The sequence below is a fragment of the Pituophis catenifer genome, unplaced genomic scaffold (assembly GCF_029215685.1).
Source record: "Pituophis catenifer annectens isolate HBS135680 unplaced genomic scaffold, rPitCat1.0.hap2 SCAF_1, whole genome shotgun sequence".
Lineage (NCBI taxonomy): Eukaryota > Metazoa > Chordata > Lepidosauria > Squamata > Colubridae > Pituophis > Pituophis catenifer.
In genome coordinates, this window is record NW_027256881.1 from 45,039,192 (window position 1) to 45,056,381 (window position 17,190).

Consider the following 17,190-nt stretch of genomic DNA (forward strand, 5'->3'; position numbering starts at 1 on the left):
GTGCACATGTGCATGTGTTCCAGTTTGGGCACTCGGTGCCAAAAAGATTCGCCATCACTGCTCTAATGCTGTGTTTAGGGCCGTGATAGGGTTATATGTGATTATTTTTCAGGTTTTGCATTTTTATTATTTGGTGCTGAGGGTCATATCTGTTAGCTTTGTGCATTTACTCTTGTGATTATTAAATTCCATTATATTAAATTCTATTATATTAAGATGTCTCTAGTTGAATTTAATTTCTGTTGTCTATGTAGGGACATTCTTGCTGTTTTCTCGGCAACAGTATGTAAATAATTTGTCATTGCCTTCTTTTTGAATATTCTTTGACTTGGCAATATAGCCTATGGCCATGATTTCTCTGATGATCTCTCATTTGACTACCAGCTGGCCTTGATTCTACATAGCCCAGACAAAATCAGCAAGGTGCTACTATGCTAAGATTTTATTGTATTACTTCCTGAGAAAATAATAAGGTGTTTAAAACATTAAATGTTATTTTTTATTTATGTATTAGGATGTAATCTCAGTTTCTTCCAATAAATGGATGTTATTTATCTGTTGAACTAATTAAGAACCAATTCAATATATATTACTCTATTGGGAAATCCCAGTATCAGTGCAAGGTCATTGAGCAAAAAAGCAATATTTTAAGGACTTTCTTAAATGACAGCATAATATATATATATTCCTTTCTTCTAAATCTGTTGTTTATTATATATTATGTTAGCATTATATATATATATAATGCTAACATAATATATAATAAACAACAGATTTAGAAGAAAGGAATGAATATCCTACAGGACAGAAGCAAACATAGAAAAAAACCACATCTTCGAGTTCCCATAAGAATAACCAGAGTATACCAAATGAGGTATACTCTACTAGTTATAGTAATTGGAGAGAAACAGTCCTGCAGATAAATAGTCCATTCAGCACTTGCTCTAAGATACAAAAAGTTCCCATAGTCATTATGAGTATGCTCTTGTGATTCAGGATAGATAGAAACTATTGAGCTTATTCTTCTCTATTGCCAGTTTTATACAAAACTTTGAAATGTTCTCATTACCTTACTTCTGACTGGCAAAATAAGATAAAACAATCAACAGAACAAGCAATTGCTACTTTCTGACATCAGCCCTGAAATAACAAGGTGACCAGGTTTTGCGTGGCGGCTTGAGAAATCAGGCAAAGAATAATTAAGCACAATTGCATCTGCTGGAGTATGGATCGCCAGAAGTGGCTCAGGTTCAGCATTAAACACTGTCTTTGAAGTGAACATGCTAGGTCAGCTATTGTACTATTTTTCTCAGGTTTGACAGGAGTTTGTAATTATAAGTTTATAATTCTTAAATCTCTTCTGGATAATTTTATTGTTTTATTTATGAAAATACATGTGTGTCTGTCTGTATCTTGAGTATGTATGTGTAATGTATGTGCTTATATGTACAATATATATTTGTATAGTATTTGTATTTTATAATGCTATTCCAGGTTTACATTATCCAGATTGATAATTTTAATTTCTTCTAATTATGGCCTGAATAAACCTTTTAGTATATAGGTAGTACTCAACTTACAACCATAATCGAGCCTGCAATTTCAGTTGTAAGTCTTGATGTTTGTATAGTGAATCATTACGTGACCGTGCCTGATTCTATTACATGTTTTGTGGTGGCTGTTAAGCAAGGGTTCTAGGATTGGCATGAAAAAAATTACTGAGATACTAAGCATGCGGTGACCCAAGAATTTGGGAACCTCTAATCCATAATTCTCGTAAAATGTTTGCTGGCACTTCCTCTACAGTTTAAACAGCTTAAAGATCATGGATTTAGTTTTTTATTAATATTTGTTTATTGTTAACTAGCTAATTTTATTAATAATTGTATGATTCCTATATTAAAGCAAATGTGAAAATATTGCTTAAATTTTATATGTTAGTACCAGGATGGCAAACCTATGGCATGTTTGCCAGAGGTGGCATGCAGAGCCCTCTCTGTGGGCACGCACGCTGTCACCAGCTGTACTTGTTTCTGGCACATGCATGCGCACTGGCCAGCTAATCTTTGTGCGTGCCGGAGCCCCGGAAACCAGAAGACCAAGTGGCCAGCATGCGCACCAGCCAGCTGGTCTTCCAGTTTCCAGGGCTTCGGCGCACACACATACGCGCACATGGTCCAGTTTGGGCACTCAGTGCCAAAAAGGTTCGCCATCACGGTGTTAGTATTTCAAAATCCAAATGACTCAAATGGCATCAATACCAATGATATTCTTGCTTTTATTTCTTTCTCCATACCCTATATCCAGCTTCTCCTGTTTTCTGTGCATCTCTAAGCAATTAAAGGAGGAAATGTGACAGGTCAAGTTAAAATAATATCTATATCAAAGTAAGACTAGCATTAGCAGATTCTCAGATATTTGGGTTTTTTTTTTTTGTTTTTTGTTTTTGACTGAGGTATAACCTACATGAAACAACTTATTTTGATTAGTTAGGAACTTTTTCTTGCACAGCAAAATATTGTCTGTATTGTAAATGTTAAGCTGCTTAATGCTTGTTTAGGAAACAGATTGCTTTAATATAAGGTACAATTTATATATTTGAAATTCATGTAAAATGTCTTCAGATATGGAACCAATAACTACTATAATTTGAATTTTTGAGTTTTCTAAATTATTTTTAAAAATTATAAAGTAATTTTTTATGTCTGAGTATAGACTTCAACAAGTGTATAAATATTATAATCTATTTTATATGGTATTTCTATTTCTCAATGTTTTTTCAACAGGTGGAGAGAGAACTTGTGGTGTACATGAACTAATTTGCATTAGAAAAGGTAAACATAATTTTAAATATTTTTAAAAATTCTACCTCATTGCATGTGATTCATGTAAGAACTGGCTATTATGTAAATTGATAGTTATTAAATCAGGTATTCATATTTTCAATAATTGAAACCTTTAATCCAGTTTTCATTTTAGCCATTATAATTACTAATAATACTTCATAGTAAATGGAAAATATTGGCCACCTTGTTAATAAACTACAAAAGAATAGCATGAGTCCCTGCAGACTGCTGACTATAAAGCCTGCTGACTATAAAGGCTGATCTCCTTATGCGGGAAATCAAAAGAAAGGAAGTGTCCGGAAACTACTGTTTGAGTTGTTTATATGCTCATAGCTAGGGGGCAAGTCATATTGAGTCTGCTAGTGTGAGAGCAGAACAACAACCCTCAAATTGTTGCTGTCAAATCCATTTACTTCCTTGGTTTTGTTAAGGATATTGGTGTTGTGTTACCAACCAGCAGAGTAAATGCACAAGGAAACGTTGCTGAGAGCAATGAATAAGAGTTATGCAACTGGTTTATCAAAAGCTTACTTTATAGTAGAAAAACAGTCTCATAGTCTTTAAACAAATTCCAAGTCTTTGCCAGTTAAATCAGTCCAGTAGTTACAGAAATCTTCTTACCAAACAAACATTAGTTGGTTAGAATAACAAACTCACTCTAGTTCACAAACCACGATGGTAGCAGATCCATCAAACGATGATTAGCAGATAACAACTCCTCTCAATGGTAGCTTATCATAGCAGCTTCATCATCAGCTCCACACACAATGGCAGCATATCATAGCAGCAACTGAACATGTTACAATACTTTGCTTAAATACTCTCACAACTAGTCATTACCTAATTACAGCATGACTCAGTATTAAAGCCTTAGAGTTACACAATAGATATTCATATTAAAGTCACAGAACACATATATTGCCTTGACAAGTTGTTAGGCTCAAACTATATCCTAACAGTTTGATATTTTATTTGAGTGCTCCTTTATAAGTTGTTGATTTGTTTTGTTTTCAACTGCTGTCCATGAATGCTCAAGGGATGGGGAGGGATAAACTTTAGTAGATTATCTACATCTTGGAGAGTCCACTTTCGTTTTCTGTTACTCACTAGTCAGCTTCCCATTTTTCTGCCATACTGGCAGATCTCTGCCATACTAGCGTCAACATGGCATCAACATGAGATGAAGAAAGGTCTAATTTGTAAGCCTAGAATAGTTCTGGATAGTGAGATGAGTGGCATATAAATTTAATGAAAAACAAATAATTAGTTGGCCACCCTCAATGTACAAGCAATTGATCCATGAAAAGAATATCAGAGAAAATCCCTTTGGAAATTAAATCAAGACAATGTGTGATAGGTGAAGGAAATCTACATTCTAAAATCTGAGCTCTCAATTGGTTCAGCAATAGTAACTAGCATGACTGAGAAGATAGATAGATAAATCAAATCAGGATGATGATGGCTCTGATTGAGCCAACCCAAGCCCCAATTTTAAAGGATCCAGCTCCATCTGCACACCAGGTTACATGCAGAGGGTATAGGGAATAGGACGTAGGGAATGGCTTTGAAGGACAGGAGGAATTGCTGCTATCAAGGCAACAAGAAGTTATGCTTCAGTCTTTTCCCAGAAACTAATTTGAGAAAACATCTCAGACAAATTCTTCTCTAATTTCAAATGAAATTCTAGGCTTAGAAAACTTAGAACTATGCCGCCTTCAGTATGACCTAAGCATAGCTCATAAAATTATCTGCTACAATGTCCTACCTGTCAATGACTACTTCAGCTTCAAACACAACAATACATGAGCACACAACAGATACAAACTTAAAGTGAACTGCTCCAAACTCGATTGCAGAAAATATGACTTCAGCAACAGAATGGTCAATGCCTGGAATGCACTATCTGACTCTGTGGTTTCATCCCAAAACTCCCAAAATTTTAACCTAAGACTGTCTACTGTTGACCTCACCCCATTCCTAAGAGGTCTGTAAGGGGCGTGCATAAGAGCACCAGCGTACCTACCATCCCTGTCCTAGTGTTTCCTCTATTCTAGGGGTCCCCAACCTTTCGGATCTCAGAGACCACTAAAATCATAATTTTAAATCCCATGGACCACTAATATGATCTGCCTAATGATTGGCTGGGTGGATGTGGCTAGGTGGTCATGTAACTTGGTGGGCATGGCCAACTCGATGGCCAACTCAATGTCACTTGCGTCAAGGGGCGCCTAACCAGCCTCTACTCACCCCTGCCCTGCCAGCCACTCCTCGCCTCCCCACCCGGTCTCTTTAGGGCCCCAACAGGAAGCAGTTGTTGGAGCTAAGCAGCCACCATGAGAAAGAGTTGGCAAAATAGCTGCTCAGTTCAAATTGGATCTGGCCGAGAAGGAGGCTCAGCAGAAGCATCTCACTGAGGACTATGAGAATAGGCTTTCCAAGCGGACGGAAGACCTGCAAGAGTGCAAGGCCAGGTACTGGCATCTGGAGGCTCAGCAGGCTGAGATGGTCAGCGAGTTCCAGGCCATGTGTTGTGGCCCATCAGCGGCCTGTGCAGCTAGTAGCTGATTCCAACAGGGAGGAGGCTGGTGTGGTGCTGCGCCAACAGCCTGTGCAGCTGGCACTAGAGTCAGACAATGAGGAGGCTGGAGAAGATGTGCCAGAGGCGGTGATTCAGCCAGGGCCTTCAGAACCTCCAATAAGTGAAGAGGAAGAAGAGGAGGAGCCTCTTCTCGATGCACGGGCGCGCAGAGCTGCCAAAAGGCAGGAATGGTTCCTCAGGAGGAGGTCTCCTCGAGAGTAAGGCTTGGGGCTAATTGGCCACTCCCTTAGCCTATTTAAGGAAGGACGAAGACTGAGGCAATTTGCAGGGAACAACTTCATTCACTCTCCTTCGTGTCCTGATCTTAGTTCTCTTATCAGTGTCCTGCAAATTGCTTCTGGGCTTTCTGCCAACCATAGTAAGATTACGATTATTTATTCTTTGGATTCTTGTAGGCTGTTAAGAAAGTTAATTAACAGCCTTTATTTGAAAAAGACTGATTTAATTTAGTAAACTAAGATTTGTAAAGACTTTGTGTGTGCTGCGTTTTTTGGGGTCCGTAGCTGGGGCAGAACACCATAATGCAATGCCACTGGAACAAGGTCCTCCGTCTCTTCGCCACCAGTGGCGCTTCCCTCCAGCCTTCACCCAAAGCCCCGCACCAGGAGGCTGAAGCAGACCCCAAGTCAGAATTTCTGCCCCCCTCCGACCCACAGAAAAAGACCCGAAAGGGGGAGAGACTCTGCAGCAACACAAATGTTCATTGCACATATCCGGCCCAGGGTGAGTAGTTTCAGGACCTCTGATTTAGTGCAATATAAAAAAATGCAAATAATTTTTCTGCGGACCACCAAAATTTTCTTGCGGACCACCAGTGGTCTATAGGCCGCTGCTCTATTCGTATCTATTTTATGTATTCAATTCATGCTTATACTTATATATATTACTTAATACGTTCTTGACAAATTAAATTAAATTAAATTAAAATAAAATAAAATAAATAAAAATGAATAAAAATAAATAAAGATCATATAGGGAGGGAAAAAACTCATTCAGGCATGTAACCTCAGAAAAACCTGAGGAAGTGGACAAGGTGTTATCAGCTCCTAATTCAGTCACTTGTGATCCATGCCTTCGTGACTTATTAAAGCTGCACGGGAGAAGTGGGTCTGGGTGGTAGTTAATTCCTCCTTGAAAGAGTAATCCCACCAAATCTTAAGGAGGTGGTGATGTGCCCCCTCCTCAAACAACCATTTCATGTCCCAATCAACCTGGACAGTTTTCACCCAGTTTCCAATCTTCTCTTCTTAGAGAAGACTGTGGACAGAGTGCTTGTGTGGCAGTTGCAGAGGACCTTGTATGAAGCAGATTATCTAGACATTTTCAGTTGGGGTTCAGGCCAGGATTTGGGACTGAAATGACATTGATCGTACTCATGGATGACCTCTGGTGGGAGCAGGATAGTAGTACCAGGATGGTGGTACATCCATCCTGGCTCTTCTTGACCTCTCAGCAGCATTCGATACATTGATCATGGTATCCTTCTGGGCTGGCTCTGCGAGTTGGGGATGAGTGTTGTACTAGTTCTCCTTCCTCTGGGATTGGTTTCAGTCAGTGTCAATAGGCAGGGAGAGATCTGGGCCACACCTCCTACTTTGTGGGGTGCTTCAGGACTTGGTTCTGTTTCCTTTCCTATTTAACATCTACATGAGGCCACTGTGTGAGGTGATTCATTGGTTTGGGGTGATATATCAATATATGGATGCTATCCAGCATTATGTATCTACTTCAGGCCCTTTGACTGATGCTGTGGACATCCTATCCCGGTGTCTGGATTGGGCAAAATGGGCTCCGACTCAATCCTAGCTGGAACGAAGTGGGTATTTGGACCTTCCACAAACAATGTTCTTCCATCTCTAGTTCTTACTGTGGTGGCACTACCCCCACTATCTGGAAGTCTTTCTAAAGTTATAGCTCTTACTTGAAGAGCAGGGGGCAGCTGTGGCTATGAAAGTCTTTTCACACCTTCGGTTAGTGTGTCAGTTTGTGCCCATTCCTGGACCAGGAGGCTCTGCACATCATCACCACCATGCCCATTTAAATTCCTGCTTATGTTCTATAGGGCTACCCTTGAAAAGCATTCAGAAACTTCAGTTGGTGAAAAATGTGTCTGTATGTGTAATAGATGGTGCCGGCTACACCGCCTTATGTAACACTACTATTCCGTGAGGTGCACTGGCTGCCGGTGTGTTCCTAAGTGCAATTCAAGCTACTGGTTGTTACCTTTAAAGCCCTATATGGCTTGGGACTGGTTTATCTGAGGGGACTGCTTTTTTCAAGAGTTTCTACCCATTCAGTCTGATCCAACATATTGGGCATGCTGCAGATCCTGTCAGCCAAAGAGTGTCAACTGGAGGGAACTAGAAGACAGGCTTTTTCGGCTGTAGCCCTTTCTTTGTAGAATATTCTCCCTTGGAGATTAAAATGGCCCTAATCCTGTTGACTTTTTACAAAGTTTTAAAAACATGGCTATGTACCCAGGCCTGGGGCTCAGAATGTATTAATGGCCCCCTTACTTGGGTTTACTATTAGTTGATTAATCAAGGCTGCCATTTAGCTGCCAAGAGTCACTTGGTTGTGTTGGGTAGTTATAGTAATTGAATAAATAAATGAAATAATAAATAAGATTATATTATTATAGCTGTTCCAATAAAAGTAGCTTTAAACCAATTTAGAATCGATTTCTTAATCTGGTTTGTTTTATAAGGTTTATAGAATAAGTACAACAATAGCTACTATGCAAGCCATGATGTGCCAACAATAAGCTCAGGATGATTTAGAACAACAGTTGCAGGAATAATCATGTCTATCTGATCGGTAAGGCCTTGAACACTTTTAGCAGTCTTTCACCCCAGGAGGCTGCTGGGAATAAATTGGTTCAGGCTGCAATTTCAGCACTAAATTCAACTTTCATAAGACTTATCCAAAATGGTTTTGAGATCATAGGTTTATGGTAGAGGAAGTCAAGAGAATGCCAAGAAGCCTTGAATCAGCTCAGAAAGTTGCCAATAAGTCCTGAAATGTGGACTTCCCAGGAAGTGTATGATTGCATAGTCTTAGTGCAATTTATTACCATTATGTCTGAGACAGTACAGTTTTGGTTGTAGAATACTGTCCGGGTAGCTCTAATCAAGATTTACTACCATTTATTAGCTCACCATGCTAATGTTTCTGGATATGCAAGAAGTAGGAAGGGAGCCCCTCTTGGGAAGGTAGCTGTTCACTGACTAAAAAGCAACTAGAAACATCAGCCAAAGAGTCCCACCAAGAGCCATCTCTGCAATAAGGAGGGGTACTCATCTCCAAACTGCAAGGCATGGTTGACCAAGCTTCTGTGCATGCGCAGATCGCCTATGATGACATCCAGGGCAATGGGCGGAGCCTCCCGCCAGTTTTACTACTGGTTCTTGAGAACCAGTCCGAACCGGGGGCAACCCACCACTGAACAGCAGAGCCTTCTTTCTCAGTGTGTACTGTTCTATAGAGAAAAAATAGTATACATTTTGAATTTGATAAATTAAAATGATTTCTTTATTAAAATATTTTACAGGAAAAGACGAATTAGTTTGTTTAGTGGCATTTTTCACTCCCTTTCTTCTAATCTTAACCGCCATTGATTTGTTGTGACACTCAGTTCCAAAAGCACAAGCCCCATTAAGCTTTGTTTGATTAATAGAATTAATCATATAGTTGTGTGGATCTAGATCATGATACAATCCAAACCCAGCTTTGGTTGAAGTTATTCTTCCCCTTTCAAATATAAATGGAAGTAAGTAGAAATATATTCAAAATACGTTAATAAATCCCAGGTTTTTCAGTATAATGGATTCTATGTCATACTTTGGATGGCTATAACAAATTTAAGTAATACATAAATAAAATAGGGATATCATATATAAAGTTATCTGATAAATTTGCAACAAAGAAAATAAGGAATAAATTCCTTTCTGTTCCTGGCTGTTCATTAATGCACACTGTCAACTCTTTCATACTGTCATTCAGATTTTATGCAAGAGCATACAGTGACTAACTTTGTCATCCTTGTTGATGCTACTATAATAACAGTTTGTTAGCATTTTATCTCTTAATGTTTAGATTTTACTGTTTATTGTTGTTTAATTATTTGTATTATAAATGCTTTAGTGGTAGGTAATAAACTACCATAAATTTTGCTACATTTAACAGTAGAGAAATATAATAAGTCAGATTATAGTTATTCATCCCCAGTCCATAGTCATATTTTATCTTTAGTCTAAAGTTTCAGTTTTAACTTAGGGAAACAAATATAAGATTACTAGGCCTATTTTACAATACTAGTAACATTGTATGTTTTGTTGGTCCTTCTTGTTCATTAATATTAGAAAGAGGATAGATTTGATTTGTCAAGGATATAACATTGGAATTACTTTAGGGTTATCTAAAAACATTTGTACGGTCATGTGGCCAGCATGACCATATACCAAGGCAGATGGAATAGGCTCAGCAGTTAAAGACGCTGAACTTGTCAGTGGGAAAGCTGAAACCTCGGGTTTGAGACCCAAGCACTGCACAATGGGGTAAGCTCCCATTCTTTGTCCCAGATCCTGCCCACCTAGCAGTTTGAAAGCATGCAAATGTGGGTAGATAAATAGGTACCACTTTGGTGGGAAGGTAACAACATTCCACTACTGTATCATATGCTAAAGTAAGCATGTTTATTATGGATTTGTTTTGAATTAATCATACCTTGCCAATAGAATCAAAGTTCATAATACATAAGGGGATTGTTCATGGACATAATCATTAAAATGTATGAACTGGAAGCAAAGAAATAATTTATTTTTCCTCCTCCTTTTCATCTACTTTGTAGAATTTCTGCTGATTATAAATAGAGCACATGAGAGTATGAACGATGGTAGAGAACATGACAAGCACCTTTGATATAGGTAACATCTTAAAAGATCTCTCCCACAACAGCAAAGTCATTAAATTGTGCAGTGGAGTTTATGGGCTATATAAGAAATATAGTTAATATTTCTTAACTAAACCTGAATATTTCTTTTGAAATTAGTTATGGATTAAAGTTAGACATTATACCTGTACCTGATTATTGTAAAGTAGGTAGTTATATAAATATGGATAGATTCCAAAATTATTTGGATAGATTTCCAATTGTAGAACAAAATTTTCTCTTTTTCTCTTATCCTTTGCCAATTCAAATCTATTCAGAAAGTTTGAGAGGACAAGAATAATTCTGTTTTATTGAAAAATGTTGTTCTACTAGTACACAGACACAATTGCAAAAAATTATAAATATTTACTGCTTCTGAATATTTCAGAGTAAAATTTTGGAAGGTATTGAATATTACAGTTTCACAAATCTACTGTCAAAAATTTCAGCACTGGAAAAAACCCCACAGCCTAGATGGGACTTTATAAAATCAGTGGAAAATATGGCTTTTTTTTTTTTACATCACATGTCTTGAGGATCAACTTACATTACTATTTCAGTAATTATGATTTTCAATTATCCCATATGTTTCTTAGGAACAGACATTCCTTCAGTAGTGTAGGGATCAACTATGTAGAACCTCTTTCATCCTTCAGTGTTTTGTAATATATAAACTATTGTATTGTTAGTACGGTTGTATGTAATCTAAAATGTTTAAACATATTTTAACAAACATTTTAATATGGTTTAATGCAGATGTAACTATTATTTAGAGTTCTCTGATTAAGTAGCAGTAACTATTTCTTTTCAACATTTCATTTCATTGCATTATATAATTTTATTTTTATTTTGAACACCTTGATAAGCATTGGTGTTAATGCTGTATGTTATATAAATGAAATTTAAGTTTATATTATTATGTATTAGTATGTTGATTCCTAATGAGATTTTTTTCTTTTTTAATAAAAATTGTTACTTTGTAGCAGAAGTTAGAAAGCTAAATATTAATATAATAAGATACCTGCTGAGTGCCAAGGAAAATAGGTAATATTCAATTGTATTATTATTTAGATTTATAATGCAGGTTTATATAGCCATAATCCATTCAAAATTAAACACTGCAAACTAATAAATCTAATCAGAGTAAATACCGTTGAATTTTGTGGAACATACGTCCAGATAAATTTATGTAGGATAGCAAACATCAAGACTTACAAATGAAGGTGAATATATGTGTCCCAGGATAATGTTGGGTCGGTCACCGGGACCAGAGGTTTTGACTTCTGAACTTTTGAACTAGCTAGAGAGAAGTTCCCTGACGATGGTCTCCAGCATGAGTCCAAAAGCTTGGAAGTCAAAACCTCTGGTCCTGGTGACTGACCCAGATTGAATCCTGCAACATCAAGACTTGTTGATTGCTTAGTGGGATCTAAGCAAATAATTAAATCTTTCCTTTCCCAAAAGAATATTTATTAATTTTAACTTGATTTTGCCCAATATTAAGAGGAATGTTCCAGTAATTTAGAGGAACTGAAAAAAAAAAAAATTAAGTGTAGGTTGAAGCCCTTTGAATCACTAGTTGACTCCTAATGCCATCTAATGGTTGATTCCTGAAATGTATAAAACACTTTTACCATAGAAAAACATACCTTTTCACAATGCAAATGCACTTTACATTTTTAAATAAAACGTATTGGGAATCTCTTTGACTATTTTCATAATTGCTGTAGCATAAATAAATAAAGCAATAGTGAATGCTATTATATATCACTTGATTTTTACTTGATTTAATCACACACACACACACACACACACACACACACACACACACACATGGTTTTCTAAGCTGTAGTTTTTCTATTGCTTTTATTCCAAAGTGGTTATTTATTTGGTATTTACTGTTCCCTTAGAATTAGAACTGTCTTCGTTTTAATGTCAGTAATTTGCATTTTTGTATATTCGAATTTGATACTTTTTTGGTTTTATTTTGCTTAGTTTTTAATTATGCTGTTCTTACCATTATTATCTATGTATATTGCCAGAGTTGAGAGATTATAGATCCAGAGGGACAAGAAAAGAATGTCTCATATCCTGAAATCTCTGCACTGGTTCATTGATATTTAGTACCTCAATTCTCATTATGACCTGTGAGAAATGGATTTTGGGCTAATGCTATTTTCTTAATGTTGTGAGAACCCTGTTATCTATGGATGGATGTGCTACCACTTTGTTAATAAGGGCTTCTTTAGTTGCAGGTAATGGAGGAGGACATAATAGTGCTTACATTATGTCCAGAGAAATAGTGACATTTTGTTTCCATACCAGTCTTCATGACTGGTTGGCCCTTGGCATTCCAACCTTGGCCCGTTTTGGAGGTTTTCCTTTCAGGACTGCCTATTGTGACCTACAGTATCATCTCATATTTTCAACCTAGCCTAATGCCTCAATTCAATAGCAAGTTGCAATGAAGCCAGATCAAAGTTAGAAGCTAGCCCAAGACCAGATTAATCACTTACATATCAAAACACAGGTAGTCACCACTTCTTTCCAGAATTGTGATTCCCTCAGCCTGTTGATTGCACAGCAAGAAAAATATGTATCAAATTTGAGCTTTGCTCCTGCTATAAATAGTGCTTGCATTTTACACTTGGCAACTGCTAGATTTCTTCTTTAATGATTTCACAAGTTATTTTTAACTGCAAATTGAATTGACTTTTAAAGCATAAGTATATTAATTGGCTATGATGGGTTTCAGATAAAGCCCATATTGGTTTCATTTGTACACAAGGTAGATAACATTTCACTGACATCATTAATAATTAAGCTATCAATGACATGCAGTGAGATAAATATACAAGGCCATATGGCATTGGAAATTGTGAGTCAACACTTTATGTAAGTTAAGAAAACATTACAGATATAATTATATCTATTTTATCTTGCTAAATAATATTTATAAGTCTGTATTGAAGTATAGTTGAAATTTTAAATGTGAAAAATACTGATTTTGTGGTAAAGGAGCACGATTTCTGTTTTTTTAATTTGCAAAAGAAAAAAAATAAATATAGTAAAATTCAGCAAATTTTAAAGTAAATCATTCTTTGTATTTCTATATGTATTAACAATGTTAAATCAAACTATTCAGGCTTGATAAAAATGTTTAAAGGATTGATAATAGTTAGAAAATGTATCATTCATTTAAAATTTTAATAGCTTTCAGGATGCAGTTTTGAATAATTATTTAGGATGTCACTGTAGATGTCATCTATATAATTGGGATCAATTCCTGGCATTTAAGTTGATGAGTTAATATTCCTTTTTGTAATGAATTAATACTGTTTCTGTTTCATTTATGTCAACTTAAATACTTAACACTGTATTGAGGTGGTATATAGCATAATATACTGTACAGTACCTCATTCTTTATTTGGAAATAGAAATGCTGCTTGATGCCATTTTTCAACTGAATTATAGATTTATTAAATGTATTAATATAAAGTCTTCTATATAAAGGTTGTTATACTCCTTAAAGATGATCCAAGTGTGCAACTTGATACAAGATAGGTAACTTCCAAAGATATCATTAAACTGGTCTAAATGATGCTAAAGTTGCATCGTCTTTCCTGTATTCCCTTAACCCCATTAAATAGCATTAGATAAGGGGTTTATTCAAAGAACAGGCAAATATACTTGATTACAGCTTTGTAATTAATATTCTGATTGCATTAAATATGATTTGTATAATAATATTAATGTTGCTTTAATTTCTGATTGTGATGAACAGGACTCTTGTATTTACTGATAGGAGCACAATCTGCAATAGTGATCCAGAATATTAGTACAGTTTTTTTGCTGTTTTCTTGCCACTTTCAAAGTAAGATTATCCCAGATTAAATTTAAACTTCCTTCCTAACCTCATTCAGATATGTGTTACAACTTTTAGTAATGGAAAAATAATTGAGTTCTGGTTAGACTGGAGCCAAGCTTCTAGCAAAAGTGAAAGGAGTGAAATCATATTTGTGCTCTTAATGGTTTTTAAGATAATTCACTTGATTTCCCATTAAATCAAACTTAAAAATGGTTGTATTCATTTTTTCAGTTTTTTAAAATATATGTTACAAACTCTGTAATGTATTCAGATCACTTTAACTATTGTTGGAAAAAACAGAATAATATTACAAATAATAATGACTGAAAAGTCCTGCCATTTATAATTTGTCACTGCATGTCTAATAGAAAAAGAATATGAAGCAAAGTTCCTACGTAAATATGAAAGAAAATATCATATGGAAAAATGCATTCCTAGATCTGTAGGGCAGAGATCCATAACTTAAGGATCCAGTATAACATACAGCTACAAAATCTTTGAATATGGCTCTCAGAGATCTTAAATGTTTTATCAAATTATAACTTGGAATATGACAGAAGAGGATTTTTTTATTTGGAGAATAATTATATTAATTATATTTAATTGTAGCTAAGTAAATGAATCAGAATTCAGTTTTGTTTTTCAAGTGCCCACAAAAAGTTGACCCCCAGTTTTAAGAGCCAGGAGCCTTGGTAGTACAGTGGACTAAAGCAGTGTTATTAACATCTGCTGCTTGCAATTACTGCAAGTTCAAATCTCACCAGGCTCAAGGTTGACTCAGCCTTCCATCCTTTCAAAGGTAGGTAAAATGAGGACCCAGATTGTGGGGGCAATAAACTGACTTTGTATAAATATACAAAAGTATGAAGGCTATTGCTTAATGCATTGTAAGCCGCCCTGAGTCTCCGGAGAAGGGCGGCATATAAAGAAAAAAAAAGTGCTTCAAATAATTCTTAACTACCGTACTGCTACCATCTGTATGTACAACGGGCAATAGCAGGCCATTGAGTAAATCTTGGATTTATGATCACATAAAATATAAAAATTATTTTTTAAAAAAATGTTGAATTTTTCCAAAAAAATATTTTCACAGTCCAGGAATCCTGTGGCTTCAGAAGCCTTTTCTCTCAGATTGGGAGACATTATACAGTTAGTTGTTTTTAACAAACTATGAAATCACTGATTGAGGAGACTTATGACCGGTCCTTGTAGTTGCAGCTGTTTATGTGATTGCAACCTTGCCTGTTAGCTTCTGAGAAGCAAAGACAATGGGAAGATGGCAGAAGGTTCCAAAAAGGAATCATGTGACATTTTTCCTAATGACCACACAGGACTTGCCTAATGATGACCACAGGAATGCTACAACTGCCATTGTAATTCAGTGTGGTCATAGGGCACTTCGTGATGCAGCCCTAATTGCCATTGGTAAGCAAGGACTAGTTGCATAGGAACTAAATAGCAATAGCACTTAGACTTATATACCTCTTTACAGTGCTTTACAGCCCTCTCTAAGCTGTTGATAGAGTCAGCATATTGCCCCCAACAATTTAGGTCCTCATTTTATCCACCTCGGAAAGGATGGAAGGCTGAGTCAACCTTGAGCCTGGTGGGATTTGAACTGCCAAATTGCAGTCAGTCAGCAGTCAGCAGAAGTAGCTTGCAGTACTGCACTCTAGCCACTGCTTTGAACATAAATTAGCATATATTTCCCTCCTTCCTGAACAGCTCCACATATAGTTTCACATACTGTCTTGTTAGTTCTGATGGTCCTAAGACTGCTACTTGCTGTTTCTCTGATGCTGTACAGTGTTGGGAACTGCAGCAACCACACAGAAATACGGGTAATTGGGGGGAGGGGGTGTGGCCGGCATCAGGCGATACGGTGTGGATTCTGGGGCTCCAGGAGAACACCGATTTTGGGGATCCCCAGGGATCATAGCTGTCTTGTGGAGACAGCGAAGAAAGAAGATGCTGTCTGGCATGGATAGGGAATGAGCAAGTTCCCTGAAGTGCCAGCATTAGTCTTCAACCCGTCGGCGAAGGAAGGCAGCCATTAAGGAGCTGTCACAAGCCAGAACGGCCACAATCAGAAAGAGGGAATGGTAAGCACTAAAAGGAGAGAATAAATTATAACATAAGAATTAATTGAAATTAAGATGAAAAATGGAAATTAAATGTAAAATTGAATGAAATTGAAATGTAAAAAATGATTTAAATGACATACTTGTAAGAAGTAAAGTAGAAAAAATATATTGTTAAAAGTAAAAAGTCTAAGGGTTGGAAGATTGAGTAAAGATTTAAAAGAAAAAATGGAACAAGATGAAATATACTGCTAATAATTAAAAAGATGAGGGGAAATTTTGAGAAATATACTTGATAAATGAAAGAAAGAAAGATCGGGGTTGCCTAGACTCCATAGTGGAAAATATAAAATTGAAAATGAATACGGCAATAGAGAGGGATGAAGTAAGGAGACGAGAAATGGAAGAGAGAAGGAAGGAGAGAGAGGAAAGGAAGAGAAGGGAGGAAGGAAGGAAGGGAAGGGGAATTAGAGTAGGAGTGAGGGTAAGAGGGAGGAAGAGAGGAGGAGAAGGAGAAAGGAAGGGGAAGTAGAGAGGAGAAGAGGAGTGGAAGAGAAAGTAAGAAGGAAAGAAAAGAGAGAGGTGGTAGATTTGAGGAGAAAGATTGCTGTACAATAAAAAAGATGAAATGGAAGAAAGGCAACCCCGAACAAATATAAAGATATTAAGATAAAGAATGAATTGTTTAAAGAATAAAAGAGAACAAATATGAATAAATAGCAATATTTAGAATTTAATGGCAAATGAAGATGTTGTTTATGTAAGTAAGCATAGAAATAATGAGACATGATTTAAAAAAAGGGGGAAAAAGATTTTGGCAAAAACTGTAATTGAGTAAAATGTATTTGAATTTGATTAATTGTATA